This window comes from Caretta caretta, chromosome 2, assembly GCF_965140235.1.
Source record: "Caretta caretta isolate rCarCar2 chromosome 2, rCarCar1.hap1, whole genome shotgun sequence".
Taxonomy (NCBI): Eukaryota; Metazoa; Chordata; order Testudines; family Cheloniidae; genus Caretta; species Caretta caretta.
Window position 1 is genome coordinate 258188850 of NC_134207.1, and position 16624 is coordinate 258205473.

Below are 16624 nucleotides of genomic sequence, written 5' to 3' on the forward strand. Positions count from 1 at the left end.
GACTGGCTCGCCAACGACAAAAGCAGTTTCTCCTCCCTTGGTGTTCACACCTCAACTGCTAGAAGAAGGCCTCATCCTCCCTGATTGAACTAACCTTGTTATCCCTAGCCTGATTCTTGCTTGCATATATATACACCTGCCTCTGGAAATTTCCCCTACATGCATCTGACGAAGTGGGCACTCACCCACAAAAGCTTATGCTCCAATACGTCTGTTAGTCTATAAGGTGCCACAGGACTCTCTGCCACTTTTAAAGCTTTTACTGTATTTTGTAAATGATAGAAATCTAGAACTAAAAGGGGGAGATGTAATGGAATACTGTTCAGCCACTGTGTGTGTAAAATACCTTATTCAAAGTTAACCTTAGCCATACCTGGCAGAGCATTAAGAGAACTTATGATAAACACTGTTAGGGGGCTTATTCCTTCACCCGCTTACTTCCCTGGTCCTTCTCGCATGAACAGAGAGCAACAATACCCGAAGTCCAAAGGTGCAAACAATTCAATGTTTATTGGGATGAACTTCCAGCAAGCATGATTCCAGTTTCCTTCCTTAGTGTCCCAGCTCCTTCCCAGCTCCGACACCACAGATCCTTACCTGTGTCCCTGTTCCCATTACACATCTGGTATGTATGAGCAAGCTCTGTGACCAGTCCATATCTGGTACAGAAGAACATGACAGCATGGCAGTAGATTTCTGATAGGGTAGATCAAGACCTGCTTCAAGCAAAAGTCCCAATCAGGTTCTGGCACTGGGGCCCCAGGGGTTCCTCCAAAACCTAGGAAGTTAAGCAGCTGGGGACTGGTATTTCCCTAGTGGCTAGTCCCCCCATTTTCCATAAACCTGACTCCCTTTCTCACCCACAGTCAGATTGTTTAGCCTCTTCCTTTCAGAATTAGATCCTGTCAAGCCACCTGCTTGATGAGTACTGACAATGCAGGTGGGAGGTGGGTGAGTTGTGCATTTCATTCACTGATGGGTCTGAAAGAGCTGGAAGCTCAGTTGGGGACCACTCTTTGTTTCACCTCAATGCTCAAAACACTTTGTGCATTGCAGAGTTTTTCATGAGCTACAAGTCAGGCCTCAGCTGTGCCTTGACGAGCATCAAAGAGGGAAGCAACAGATCCCACAAATGCCATTTAGCCACAGGTGAAAAGACGAGGGACATAGAAACATCGCAGACAAGTTCTGAGGACTCACCACTAGCCCTCCTTAGCTTCCTCCGTGTGATCCTGAAGCTCTTTGCCATGCATCTCTGGAAGCAGGAAGCAGAGGATTCCTGCAGTCACTAGAGTGCTTCCAAATATCGCCATAGGAATAGCAGGATGGTACTTGTCCAAGAGCCTAATCAGAGGGGAGATGATGCCACCCACTCTGGCTGACATTGAACACAACCCCACACCAGTCAGCCTGGTAACAGAGCAAAACATGGAAGGTGTAAACTGCATGCATTAGAAGAAAGTCTTTGCTTATGGGGATGTCTCTAGGGGTTTAGATCCCTGTTCTATTCAATGGCTTGTGAAAATCCCAGTTCAAGCCTTGATCAGCAACCCATCTTCCACAATTGTAGGTAGTGCTAGAGGAGAACTTAGGATCTTTAGCCTTTATAATTTTGGGCGAAATCTCCCATCTTTGCATGATCATTAGAAGAAGCTATAGCATAGATGGGACTCCAACGTCTGGAGAAAGCTGCTTAAAAACAACAGGTCCTCATTCAGTGAATTCTTGATCACTAAGTGTAATTGATTATTGATCTTTCAGCTAAAAATTAGTGGCTTTAGGAATAGGGCATATTAGTGGCTAAAGGAAGGCATTTGCCAAAGAAAAAAGTAATTGATGAAACAAACCACCAATGGGTGGAGGAGAGAAAAAAGCACCAAGTGGCTTCTGATTTTAAGGAAAATAGCCAGCCCAGTCCCCATGCTACTAGGCCATGTTGTCTCTCAGGCAGTAAAGGATGCATGTGGTCACCCAGTCTGGTATCTTGTCTCAATCCAAAACCATAACTCCAGAGCCTTAACAAAGACCACATCCCTGTCTGTTCTAGAGTTGGGAAGCAGGCAGGAATTGCTGTACAGGATTGTAAATGAGGACAGAGCTTCTGATCCCAGCGATCTATTGAAGAAAATGTTATTCTTTGAGCAGGCCTTTATCCAAATCCTCTGTTACCATATTAAAAGCTTGTATTAAACCCAGTTCCTGGGCTAAGGCAGCATGAAAAGTAAGGACACATCACCTGATGATGGTGGGGAACAGCTCTGAAGAATACACATAGAAGATAGACAAAGCAGCCGCAATGGCAAACTTCCCTATCACAGCCAGCGTCGTGACCACCACTGGCAAATCTAGTGGCAAAAGGAGATGCTGTTATACAAAGCCTATGTGGGGGTGTCATAAATATAAAGGGAAGGGTAACCACTTTTCTGTATATAGTGCTATAAAATCCCTCCTGGCCAGAGGCAAAACCCTTTCACCTGTAAAGGGTTAAGAAGCTAAGGTAACCTTGCTGGCACCTGACCCAAAATGGCCAATGAGGGGAGAAGATACTTTCAAATCTGGAGGGGGGAAGAACAAAGGGTTCGTCTGTCTGTGTGATGCTTTTGCCGGGAACAGATCAGGAATGCAGCCTTACAGCCCCTGTTAAGTTAGTAAGTAATCTAACTAGAAAATGTGTTAGATTTTCTTTTGTTTAATGGCTGGTAAAATAAGCTGTGCTGGAGGGAATGTATATACCTGTTTTTTGTCTTTTTGTAACTTAAGGTTTTGCCTAGAGGGATTCACTATGTTTTGAATCGGATTACCCTGTAAGGTATTTACCATCCTGATTTTACAGAGGTGATTCTTTTACCTTTTCTTCAATTAAAATTCTTCTTTTAAGAACCTGATTGATTTTTCACTGTTCTTAAAAGCCAAGAGTTTGGGTCTGTGTTCACTTGTACCAATTGGTGAGGATTATTACCAAGCCTTCCCCAGGAAAGGGTGTCTGTAGCGCTTGGGGGAATATTTTGGGGGAAGACGTCTCTAAGTGGGCTCTTTCCCTGTTCTTTGTTTAAAATGCTTGGTAACAACATACAGTTCAAGGACAAGGCAAAGTTTGTACCTTGGGGAAGTTTTTAACCTAAACTGGTAAGAATAAGCTTAGGGGGTCTTTCATGCGGGTCCCCACATCTGTACCCTAGAGTTCAGAGTGGGGAAGAAACCTTGACGGGGGTTAGCTCAGTTTGCGCTGCTCCACATACATCTGCCAGGAAGAAACGGTGTTATACATGTACAAAATACGGTGAGAGCTTCGCTAAGGAGCCCACCTCCAATGGGCATCACCATAACCAGGGACAAAGGGTGGTTCTGCTCTGAAAAGTGACTCTATACACATGGCATCTCCACGTTTATCATACCTCACTGATCAAATGCACTCAGTGTACCAAGTGCAAAGACCTTTGCCCTAACTGCCAGCCCTACAAACTCACCCTGGATTCTGCAAGGTAAACTGAGTTTCCTTCTCATCACCATAAGCATTAATCGAAGGTGCCACAGATCAGATTACACCCTCAGTTACACTTGTGTAGCCCCATTACCTTCAGATTATATGTACTCATTTACTCTTCTGTAATCCCCACTGTCTTCACATTGCTGCCTCGATGGCACCTGTGCAGCTCCACTACCTTCAGATTCGGCCATTGGTGACATCTGTGAAGTGAACGGTAGAATTTGGCCCTGCAATTGAATTTTTGTAATTCCACGGATGATTTATGAGCCAGATTAGAATCCAGCTCCCACAGCCAAGCTGGATCTGCAGACCTAGCAGCTATGAAATTTTAGTTTGGGAATTGAAGTCAGTAAATACAACTTGAGGTGCACACAGGGAGCCGATCCATGGGATAAAAAGAAAATCAGTTGTACACAGTCACTTGTCAGACCAGAGCCACATTTTACAGAATCCCCAAGGTTTCATAGAATCATAGAACTGGAAGGAACCTTAAAAGGTCATCTAGTCCAGTCCCCTGCACTCATAGCAGGGCTAAGTATTTCCAGTGCAACACCAGCCAACTGCCAATTAAAGACAAACCTTTATTAGATGATCAGTTGCAGCAGTTTCCTTGGATGGTTACTTAAGTTTCTAGAAGCCAGATAGAGAGGTGCAGAGACTCACACCGGTACAATCAATCAAGTTCCGCCCGCAGCTGACTTCAACAGAGTTACTCTAGGATTGAATTTATGAGGCTACTTTATACTTCAGAAGGCCATTTTCAAAAGGTACAAATGAGAATTAGACACTCCCAATTCCAATGGACTTTCAGAAGGCGCCGTGTGCCAAACTGCCATGGTGCCTTTGAAAATCTTTCCTTGAATGTCCTTTATTTGAAAAACCCTGACAGCTAACTCGCCCGGGAGAATTCAGATTTTCTAATCTATCCAGGCAACTCTGTCACTACTGAAATCTCTGGCTAGGCAATGAACCCCAAGACTTGCTTAAGGATGAAGCAGGAACATAATGTTTTTCAATGACGCTTGCTTGCAAGAAAGGGGGAATTTTGAAGAGCCAGAAAGAGAAAAAAGTAACACGAAGAAAATTCAGTGCATCATTGGCCAGTCAAGTGCCATCTCCGGAAAAGGTGACTCAGGCATTGAAATCAAGTGTTAGGAGCCAACAGAGCGGGCCCCAGTCAGCTGAGCTATAGAAGGAAGGAAAATGGAGTACAAAGGAACGTGTCTGGGACTCGACTGCTCCAGGCACCAGGTAGGTTGGGCTGCACTCCAGGGACTTGCCGTGTACCTTTTGGGATGCTGGTGATGATAAGACACATGGCTCCGCCCAGGAGCAGAAAGAAGCCCTGGCATTTCTTCCTCCCAAACCACTGCAGCAGGAAGATACAGCCAAAGCAAGCTGGTATTTCAACAGCTCCGAACACAAGCTGCATCCGGTAAATGTCCAAACCAAAACTCCCCACGTTAAGGCTCAGGCCATAGTACACCAGGCTGTTCACAAACCTGAATGCAAAGCAGAGCAGAGTGTATACATCTCCAGGAGTGTGGTTAGCCTAGAGGATCCTCGTTTCCATAAGGATGAGAAATACCCACTGGCCACATCTGCTCTGGCACTTCCAACTGGTCATTGCTACAGCTGTATAGGTTTGGGCTGTGATCTTGGGAGATTCACAAGGTGAGCAGGGTCAGATGAAAGCTCATTAAGTGACTACAAAATTTCCATGCACCAAATCTGCACACACAAAAATCCCTTAGTTTTTTAAATTGCTGTTTGTGATGAGGTATACAAACCCCACACTGGGCAACAAGGGGTTAAAGGATTATTTGGGGCCCTGTCAGCCCCACCCTGCCACACTTTCAGCAAATGCTCCATCTGCTGGAGCAATTAAAAGACAGGGAAACAGCTCATTTGGGCCACAGAGCGAGAAGAGAGCAGACCTGCAGCCCGCAGCTCCAGCAGGGCAGAGGAAAAAGAAACCTAAAGTCTCTGACACAGCTGCCCAAAGGGGCCCTCCCTGAGGAATGGGAGGACCCACCACAGAAACAATCAGAGGGAAGTACCCCTCTTGCCCTGCCTGTGGATTCTGTACATTGGTAATCCCCTCCCCACAACCGCCCAGCCAGTCATGGATTGCAGCCTTAACCACTAGGCCACGCTTCCCTACCATACCCCAAGTGAGGACCATTACACTGTTATAAAAATGGAGTAATGTTGGACAACTTACCAGATATAAGCCATAACTAAAGTCAATTTCCTCAGGTGCTTCTTGAGGAAGAGATCCAGAATATTTCCAGACTTAACCTTCTTCTCAGGTGTCAGCTTCAAAATTCACAAGGCAAAAGGGTCAAGACATGAAACAGAAACCAATGGTCTGATCCAATTCATACTGAAGACTTTCACCAATGTCAGTGGAAGTGGAAGGGGCCCCAAAAGTTTTCTGCTTCTGAAAGGTAGAGCACTGCAGTACGCAACATGCTGGATTTACATGACCAAAGCCTGTTTTTCCAACTGCAATGTTTTGGTCACAAAGAACATTTTCTGACAAGCGAGTTTTGGGAAAATGTGGTAGAAATGTTGGGTTTGGTGTTTGGCTTTGTTTTTTGTTTGTTTGTTTTTTGCAATGCGATAAAGAGAAGAAGCACCGAAACATCCAACAAATTCCATGGTATTTGAGCAAACTCGTCTGAAGAAAAGCCATTGTATGGCTTGAGAGCCTATGTACAACCTGTTTGGACACCACAGATGGGCCACAGAATAGCGAGAGCCCAAGAACAGACTAAAATGTTGTCCTTTTCCCTGATCTGCTTTCTACAATATACAGCCTTGAACAGAGCCTGCTGGAAGCTGGAAGAATCCACCACATCCCTTAGTATGATTCCAGTCCTTTGAACTTCAAGAGATACCTCAATAGCCACCTGTTTCATGAAGCATTTAAGCTCTAATGGCCACTTTGTGTAAGTTCTGTCTCATCTTGTGTATTGTCTTTCTTGCTCCTTTACTTTTGTTAGGCCGGAAGCCCTTTGTGTCAGGCACTAGCTTTGTGTCCCACTGCAGCATTGACCCACATAAGATTTATGTGCTATATCTGCATAATTCAAATTATTAATCATCTGTTGGAGTTGCAACAAACCCATGGGCACAAATAGGCACTGCAGGCCCCAGCTGAACTGTGCACTTCCTGATTCAAGAAGAGAATCCGGGACTTTCAGAAACATAGGCCTCAATCATATGAGCTAAAGGTGAATTCTTTCCATTAGCTGTCACTTGCAATTGAGGATTTCATCCTTTGTCAGCCAACCACTAGAGAGCAAAAGTCCTGTGCACCTGACCAAGCTTAACGCTGTATCCAGCAAATGGCAAAGTCAAACACGGCTGCACACGAGTGGGACCATGTCAGTTCATACCCAAAATAAAATCAGGTGATATAAATACAATGACAGTTTTGAATTTGGGAGAAGTTAAAAATCCTTCTTACATTTAAGATTAAAATGTAAAAGTGCTAGTTTTACAGAAAATTCATCGTTTGCGTGCATCTCCATACTATGTCCTGGCATAGAACGCCCTCCTTGGACTGGTCTGCAAAGGCCACTCCCTCTCCTTATTAAGACCCAGCCTCTGCCATGGCACCTTTCTGGAATGATCCAGTTCCTGATGGCCTGAAGGCCCGATGGGGATAGCTAGCATTTACTTTATTTACAATAATCAAAACAAAGTGCAAATGTAGGTATAAAGCCCCCATTTGGCCAACACAAGGAATTGAACTTGGGACCTCCAGAACTAAAAACACAAGCCACTACAGCTTGAACTAAAGATCCAGCTTTTCTACTTGCTCATGTGAGAGGGTCATATTCTCTGTGGATTGGTCACAGCATGCTGACACTAAGCAATGGGCTATGTATATATGCATATAAAACTTGTACATTTGTATCCCTATTCCCCTCATTTAATGTGTGATTTGTTTTATTAGTCAGCTAGCTCTTTGGGGGCGGGACCACGTGTTTGGACAGCACCTAGCAGAACAGGGCCTGATCTTAATCTGGGCTTCTTGATGTTACTGAAACAGTAACATGACAGAAAATACAACATATAAGTTACATTCTCCAACATACTAAAATCAATAAAGGAATAAAAATTGACACAGTTCTACCTCCGGCAAAATGGCATGAATCAGCCATTGCAATTTTATTAGATGTTCCTTTCTGTTGTTTCAATAGAAGGTCCTGGGTCCTTTGATATGACACATGCATGGTTTGGCTGGTGACCATGGTGTTCAACATGGCCAGCCATGAATTTTTTGCCAAGTGCAATGGAAAGTACTTGCAAGTTTCAATTACTTTACTCCTGGGGCATTCTGCATCACTGTGCAATGCAGAATTTTGCACAGAATTAATGTTCTGCTCAGAATTTCATTTTCCCACCACAACTGATGCTGCAGAGCTGTTGGCTACCCAAGGGGCGGCTGGACCCAAAAGAGTCTGGCTCTCCAGCTCGCAAATACAGGGCACTGGGGGAGGGGAGGGGCGAGGGGAAGGAGTAACTGGATGGTTCCGGGAAGCTGCAGTTCCCAGCATGTCCTGAAGGAAGGAGGCAGCATGCAGGAAACTCTGTACTCTCTGGATCCCTGGCGGGAAGGGATGGGGGTGTCTGGGCTGGAGGGCGTTCTGCGGCTGGGCTCTGGAGTGTAGGGGGTGTGGGTGGCTGGGCTCTGGGAGGTAGGGGGTGCCGTTGTCTGAGACCATAAGGGCAGAGTTTTCCCCCAAGATGTGCGCTTGACATACCCAGACTGACACACCCAATGAAAGAACAACAGACAAACAGGAACTGGGTTGTTGTAGGGGTTCCTTTAACTTTCTATTCCTGAGGGGAATCTTTTTTGTTGTCAGTATTGTTTCAGACATATTTGCTGACAGGTATTTTGAAGTAAATTACCAAACTAATTGAAAGTGGTGTGATTATATTGTGTTATTTTGACAAATAAAATAAGCAAAATTTTAAAATACTGTGCATAGAATTTTTAATTTTTTAGTGCAGAATTTTTAATTTTTTGGCCAAAATTCCCCCAGGAGAAATGACTTGCAGGACTTTTAAGGAACAGTGCGGTCATGGAGCATCAGCAAATGGCACATCATATGAACACAGCCTCTGAAGTTCTCTCTCCTCTTTTGGCAAACAGGAAAAAATATTAGGAGCTTCTCTGAGCACAACAACATGAATTCACAAGTGAGGATTGGTTTGCTCATATGAGATTTGAGAATATTAGGATAATTCTGTTTCTGGGGGAGATTTAAAAAAATTCTTAAGGAATTTAGACACCGCAGTCCCACTGACTTGCGACATGCGCACCTAAATCCATTAGGTGCTTTTTAAAATCTCCCCCCTGTATTTTGGGGTGTTTGCTAGAAGACAGAAGGAGAAATTCCCCCAAGAGTTTCTTACCAAAAAAACCTTATTTTACGGTCTAAATAACACTGAAACAATAAGGCCTGAAACTGGATGTTCAGTCCTGGAACACAGTAAAGCGTTATTCACAGGCAGCACAAGAGTCATTGAAAACATTTTAAAGCTATTTATCCACTTATATAAATATTTATCTCTGTTTTACCCCCCCAAAAAATTGGTCTCTGAATCTTACACTTATATATATTTTGTAAATACCCCTGTCTCAGGATTTATGACCTGATCAAGCAGTTCTGGAGAGATGGTCCGTTTAGTCACAGATGCTGCTTTTGAATCAATTTTTTGGCTTCCTTTACCTTCTCTTTTGTGTCAGGAGCCACCGAGCAGATTCTGGAAGGACCCTACAAAGCACGTGAATTCCAAAGAGTTCTTTGCTATCAAAATCCCAGTTACTCACTTAACTTCATCCACTTGATGCATCTTCCATAGCAGTAAAATCTATCCGATGATGTGTGTTTACTACGGGAGATGTAATTCTTCTGAGGTGCTATGGTTTGGGTGTGTGTATATGGGTTGTTTAGTTTCAATAGAAATAATGTTACTGTCATGCCAAGATTTTCAAATCTTGGTGCCTAAAGTTAGGCACCTACATAAAAGTGGCTGATAGCCAAAAATGCTGGGGGCCCAGCAGATCCCATTAACTATGTATAAACCTTTACAAGATATGGGCTATATTGGGAAAGAGCCAACCCTGCAATAAGTAGATGAATCCACCCTGTAAAGCCCGTGTATAACCTGGATCACAAATAACACTGCAATGCTTGAGAAGAGCTCTCTGGCAAATGCATGCTTACCATATGTAAAAGAAAAGACAAAATACAGGGGCAGGTCCAGCAAACTGCAGCAACCTCCAGTTGCAAACGCCATAAGCTAAGCCAGCCAAAACCATCTGTCCAACGGAAAAGCAGAAGTGGGTAACAATTACTGCATGTGACCGGTAGGGGACTCCAACCCATTCAGTACCTAGAGACATTAACGCAGATTGAACTGCTGAGAATCCTAATGATTCAGCACCTTTAAAGGATTTTTTTTCTATTCTAAACTAGATCAGCTTTCATTTGGGGAGTGCTATCTAGTAGCTAGAGCAAAGGCTCTGAGGTCAGTACTCTGGGGTTTGGCACTAGGTGACCATAGATAAATCACATACACCCAGGCTTTCAGAACTGACTAGTGACTTTAGGGGCTTCCATTTCTGACTGTCCAATCAGAGTCATCTTAAAGGGGTCCGATTTTAAGAAACTGTGTGCTTGGCACTTTTTGAAACTCAGGCCTCTTTAAGTTGACTCTTATTGGGCACTCAAGATTCACTGGTCCCTTTTGAAAATTTCTGCCATAATTTCTGGACCTCAGTTTACACATCTGTAAAATGGGTATAAATAATAATTCGCTGCCTCTCAGTACTGCTGAGAGGTTTGACTAAAGAACTTTTGTGACTCTCCAGGGAAAAGTGCTCCATACATGTAAAGTACATTGATAAGAGAGGGGCTTTCCTGTCTGTGTGTAGCCAGTGATCTTAGAGATACGATAGCTAATAGCCACTCATGGGAGATACTCAGGAGTGCAAGTACGGCTGTACCCTCTGGTGCCCCATACCTGCAAGAGATTTCTAGCCAGTACAGGGTACAAGAAAGATGTGGGGCCACCAGATGGCCCCACACTGGCAGCTCCGGCCCCAAACCCACAGAGCTGCGTAGCCCCACCAGAGGACATGGCTGGAGGGGCAGGGCTGCGCTCTGCTCCTTTCCCCTCTGCTGCAGCCAGGAAAGGAGCAGAACAAGGCTAGGGCATTTGATGGGAAGGAAGTGGCTTCCCCAGCATCTGTGAATAAGCACATGAATGGGAGGAAAGAGTGTCTTCACCCATTCCCACAGGGGAGGTGTGAATCACACTGGCTCAAGTGTAATCTCCCTGAGGCCAAAGTCGGTGCCCAAAGAAGCCAGTTCACTGCCTGCTCTTATCAAGGAGATTCAGGCAGAGCTGAGCATTACTGTGGCTGAAACTGAGGCACAGCGGAGGCGTGCTGTGTATCACCTTCCATCCAAGAGTGGGGAAACTGAGAGTTAATGAGTACTGCCAAATATAGAATACCCGTCCGACTGCCCAAGATAGGAGTAAAGCAGATGCTTGGGAGAATGCTGAGAATGGCTGTAGGCCTGTCACTTGAAAGATGCTGCATATAGAGAGACTGGGGGAGACAGATAGGGCAAAGGGACACTTCACCCCAGAGCCATAACGACACTAATTTAAAATGAGAGAGATGCATATTGTCAGTGAAGAAATACTGCATGACAGATTTCAAATTCTGAGTCAGAAATGTGGCTTCTCACAGCTAGCCCGACTTGATTATGTAAAGAGTTGTCACTTTGGATGGGCTAGCACCAGCAGGAGAGTGAATTTGTGGGGGGGGGTGAAGGGTGAGAAAACCTGGATTTGTGCTGGAAATGGCCCACCTGTTGATCACTTTAGATAAGCTATTACCAGCAGGACAGTGGGGTGGGAGGAGGTATTGTTTCATATTCTCTGTGTATATATAAAGTCTGCTGCAGTTTCCACGGTATGCATCCGATGAAGTGAGCTGTAGCTCACGAAAGCTCATGCTCAGATAAATTGGTTAGTCTCTAAGGTGCCACAAGTACTCCTTTTCTTTTTATTAATTTGGTAGTCAATTTTCAACGCCATGTAACATGTAATTGCACTGAGCGTTTGTCCCTGGAGTCTTTTCATTGCCTTTTGTCAGACCAAATATCCTGTGCAGCTAAAAGATTGAGCAGTGAGAGAGTCTTACCTAAAGCCAGGACTCCTGTGAAGATTCCAGATGCAGCAGCACCCACAAGACATCTCAAGACGACGTAGACATAGAAATTTGGCACAAAAGCTGCTCCAACACCAAATGCCCCCTTATAAGCATGGGGAGCAAAATGATGGGATGCCGCCCAATCCTAGGGGAGGAAACATTTTCGTAAATCTCTGAGGCTACTGTCAGCTTTCACTCCTAATACAGCAGGTAAGGCACCTGGAAAATGTAGTGATAGTCATCAGTGTCAGAACTTGGCTGGACACGCTAGTTGGTTGATATAGGGCTTAAATAATGTTAAGATTGGAATCCTGTCACATCCGAGTTCTGGCCAAGATTATCAGAAGAGAAAAGTGACTTTGGGTGCCCAAAGTGGTACACCTTTAAACGGCCCCTTTAAGGTGCGTCAAGCTGGTCACCCAAAACTTGAGGCACTGGAGGAAGTGGGACCTGGGGGACAGAGCATTGGACTGGCAATCAGGAGCTCTACGTTCTATTCCTGGTTTCAGAGTAACAGCCGTGTTAGTCTGTATTCGAAAAAAGAAAAGGAGTACTTGTGGCACCTTAGAGACTAACCAATTTATTTGAGCATAAGCTTTCGTGAGCTACTGCTCACTTCATCCTGAACTCTGTGACAGGCAGGATGACCTTGGGCAAGTCACTTTCCCAGTCTGTGTCTCAGTTTCTCCATCTATAAAATGGGGAAAATGATCCATAGTTTATATTTACAACACCATCCCCTCCATCAGAAACACATTCACTTCATCCCACTTCTGAGTTCCCCTCTGTGTCGCCCTGTCTTAGAGAAGCTAAACTCTTTAGGGCAGGGGCTGATTTTTATTTTTATGGCAAAGTACACCTTCACCAGTAAATAATAATAAAACTTATGGTAGGTTCTGAACCCCATTCTAAACATAACAAAGGGCCAGATCAGTGAGCACTTTGCCTGCTTTGGGTAGGACAGGAACACAAGTAGAAGAACGGGGATGAGGAAGAATGAGCAGCAGGGAATTGTGAGGAGACAAGGGAGACTGAGGTGTCGGGGGCTAGGGTAGGAAGAAATTCAGAGAATGCCCTCCCCCAGCAGTGGCTAAACAAGGCCTCAAGGGCCCTGGTGCAAGAATAGGTTGGGGGCTCCATTTCCAAAATCCATACCAGTCCAGCTTCCCGTACTCTTGGAGATCTCTCCACAGCCCCAATCCAGCCCTCCGGTCCCCCACTACCTGCCCAGCTTCCCCACAGCCCCAGTCCAGCCCTCCCCTCTCCCACTTCCTCCCTAGCTTCCCCACGGCCCCAATACAGCCCTCCCGTCCCCCACCTCCTCCCTACCTCTCCCACGGCCCCAGTCCAGCCCTCCCGTCCCCCACCTCCTCCGTAGCTCCCACACAGCCCCAATCCAGCCCTCCCATCCCCCACCTTCTCCCTAGTTCTCCCACAGCCCCAATCCAGCCCTCCCATTGCCCCAATCCTTCCTAGCTCCCCCACAGCCCCAATCCATCCTTCCCGTCCCCTCTATCCTGCCTAGCTCCCCCATGGCCCCATTCTAGCCCTCCTGTCCCCACCTCCTGCTTATCTCCCCCACTGCCCAAATGCAGCCCTCCCATCCCCCCAATCCTGCCTAGCTCTCCCACACCCAATCCAGCCCTCCGGTCCCTCAACTCCTGTCTACCTCCCCTAAAGCCCCAATCCATCTCTCCCATCCCCCCAATCCTGCCTAGCTCCCCAGAGCCCCAGTCCATCCCTCCCATCCTCATGTTCCTGCCTAGCTCCCCCACAGCCCCAGTTCATCCCTCCCATCCCCCTCGGCCATAATCCAGCCTTCCCATCCCCCACCTCCAGCCTAACTCCCCTACAGTCCCAATCCATCTCTCCCATCCCCGCAATCCTGCCTAGTTCCCCATGAGCCCTAATCCATTCCTCCTGTCCCCCACCTCCTTCCTAGCTCCCCCACAGTGCCAATCCAGCCCTCCCATCCCATGCCTCATGCCGAGCTTCTCGCTAGATCCTTCATGCCCCCCTCAGCCACACTCTCCAGCCTCCTTCAGTCTAGCTGTCAGCTCCCCCAGTCCCAATCCACTCAGCCTCCCAGGCCCTTTTAGCTGCCTTTCTGGCCCCCATTTCCCTGATCTGCCCTCCCCCCAGCCCCATTTCAGGCCCCCCCAAGCCTTCCCCAAGATCCCCCCACTTGGCCTCCTTCAGCTTCATTCCATTACCTTCCACACACCCACAGCCTCCCATGCTCTGATCCAGAACCCCTGAGTCCCGCTCCAACCCCCCTTCCCCAATCCAGCCCTGCAGCTCCACCCAGTTCGGTTTCAACTCTCCTTTCCCACTCCTCCCACACCCCACCTCCCCACGCACAGTGGCTGATGCTTAGACCTTTCACTCCATCTCTGGAGAAGCCACATCTAGCCTACAGGGCACATCAGTGTCAGGGCCTAGAGGTCTGGGCTCCAGTGCTCTAACATCAGCCTTCACCCCAGCCCTGTGGCAGCGAGGCTCCATGCAATACGCCCCCAAGCGAGGTTAAGTTGCTGACTTTGCACAGGTAACTGCAAGTGGATTTTCTCTGTGTTTACCTGTCACTTAAGAAACCAAAGACCACGGCTCCAAGGAGAAGTCCCACCATGTAAATGATTGGGAGATGTCATGTAGCTCTTTTTGGTCACATACCAGGTCAAACTGAAAGAAGGAAACAAAGTAGGTTTCGTTTTAGAGGGGTTTTATTTTGATGGCTGGATTCATGACTTGCTAGCAGCATAAATGTTCCCAGAGGGAACTGGAGATTAAGGTACACTGCCTATAAATCCAAACCACCATTCATTCACCTACTATAGCTGAACCACGGGTAGCCGTGCCCATGAGAGCTTTAATCTAGCTAACATAGGTAACAATAGCAGTGAAGATGGGGCAGCATGGACCCTCAGCAACACAAGTACATATCCAGGTTCCCCCAGGGTCTTGTACTGCAGCTCCTAGTCCATGCCACCACTTCTGCTACGCGCACTAGTCAGAGTAAAGCCAGTGCAGGCATGCTTACCCACGCTACAATTACACCCTCATTTGCAGTGTAGACGCACCCTAAGTGCCTTGCACTGGGTCAAACCAGATATTTGCAGTAGAGGAGGAACTGTAGCTAGATCCCCCATGGTCCAGAAGTGCTCTAACCACTGGACAATGCTTCCTCTCTCCTTTCTGCCTGGCTGCTCGCAAGCTGCAAACACTAATGGCTGGTCCACACCTAATAGCTGCACCTGTTTAACAAAAAATTGGCATTTAAAATGACCAGACTAAGCTAAATCAATATAAGTCAACTGTAAAGCAATCTATGTGCATCCACACGGTTGGGCTGGTTTAAACTGATTTAAAATCCAGCATATCCATTATGTGTAGACAATCCCCAGTGTGTGTGTACACTTTCAGATCAGCATGATCCTTAGCAATAAATATAGACTCAAAATGCAGTTACAAACCTGAGTCACCAAACCCAAAACATTGGGTTTTGTCCTGAAGAATAGACCCACCCCTCTTGGCACTTCTGAGTGACATTAAGGCCGTATTTTCCGATGGAGTCAATATCCCAATTCACAGGAGTTTACATGAGGCATTCTTCATAAGATCCCTGTGCGTTCCTAGGGATATTTAGCTTCAGCAGCTGTTCCTCAGTCAGGTTTGGGCTAATGGCATAGATCCAGCTTGTCTTAGAGTGATGAGGCACATCCGGAACCAGGAACACTTGGCCAAACATGGGAAAAGTCATTAGAAAGTTTGCAAGGCTGAGCATCAGCACCAGACATTTTTGAAATGGTCCCAAATCTCCTATTGTGTTGATAATATCTTCAAAGTCTGTCGTTGTTTGCTTGTCCAGTGGTGCAGTGTAGCATGGAAGCTTTTTTTATATGGGCTGAAGTTAATGTTTAAACCCAATGTGAGTCCAAAAAATAATCAGCTAAGACAACATGAAATGTTGTTGCATGCTCCATGCTTATGTCAGCCTAATGAATTATGTTTTTAATCTTCAAGCATGTACTTCGAAACCCACTAATTACTTTCCACACTCCAGACTTCACGTGCAATAGTAAAGGATCGGTTAGCATTTCCACAGCAAATAAAACCAAGACACACAGAAGTTTCACTTGTCATGACTTTAACTGGCTTCTGAAGGCAGAAGCCTCAGCAAAATGGATGCAACCGGAAAGCATTGGTTGGGATTTTCAAAGCAGAGCAGGGGATTTAGCCACACATGTGTGGGAGCTTGGATCTAGGCCTTTTTGGGGTCTAACACTGATGTAATTCTAAAGGTTTAAGAGGAGAAAGGAAGGGAAGTCTAGACATTAGGCACTAGCCTAGGACGTGTGAAACCTGGGTTCAAGTCCCTGCTCCGCCACAGAATTCCTGTGTCTCAGGGCAAGTCTACAGTACCAATGCAGCTGTGTCGCTGTAGGGTGTCTGGAGAAGACACATTATGCCAATGGGAGAGGCGGAAGCTATGTTTGTGGAAGAGTGTCTCCCGCCAACATAGCACGGTGTGGACACTGCTCCGTGTCTAGTTGGCAGCCGGTATCAAGCGGAGTGCCCCAGTGGTCAGTCCTGGGGCCGGTTTTGTTCAATATCTTCATTAATGATCTGGAGGATGGCGTGGACTGCACCCTCAGCAAGCTTGCAGATGACACTAAACTGGGAGGAGAGGTAGATACGCTGGAGGGTAGGGATAGGATACAGAGGGACCTAGACAAATTAGAGGATTGGGCCAAAAGAAATCTGATGAGGTTCGACAAGGACAAGTGCAGAGTCCTGCACTTAGGACAGAAGAATCCCATGCACCGCTACAGACTAGGGACCAAATGGCTAGGCAGCAGTTCTGCAGAAAAGGACCCAGGGGTTAT

General features: G+C 46.2%; 1 pseudogene; it reads right to left on the bottom strand.

Annotated features, from left to right (window-relative positions):
- Positions 1-16624, bottom strand: part of LOC125633081 (solute carrier family 22 member 13-like) — a 41424-nt pseudogene that overhangs the window by 14396 nt on the left and 10404 nt on the right.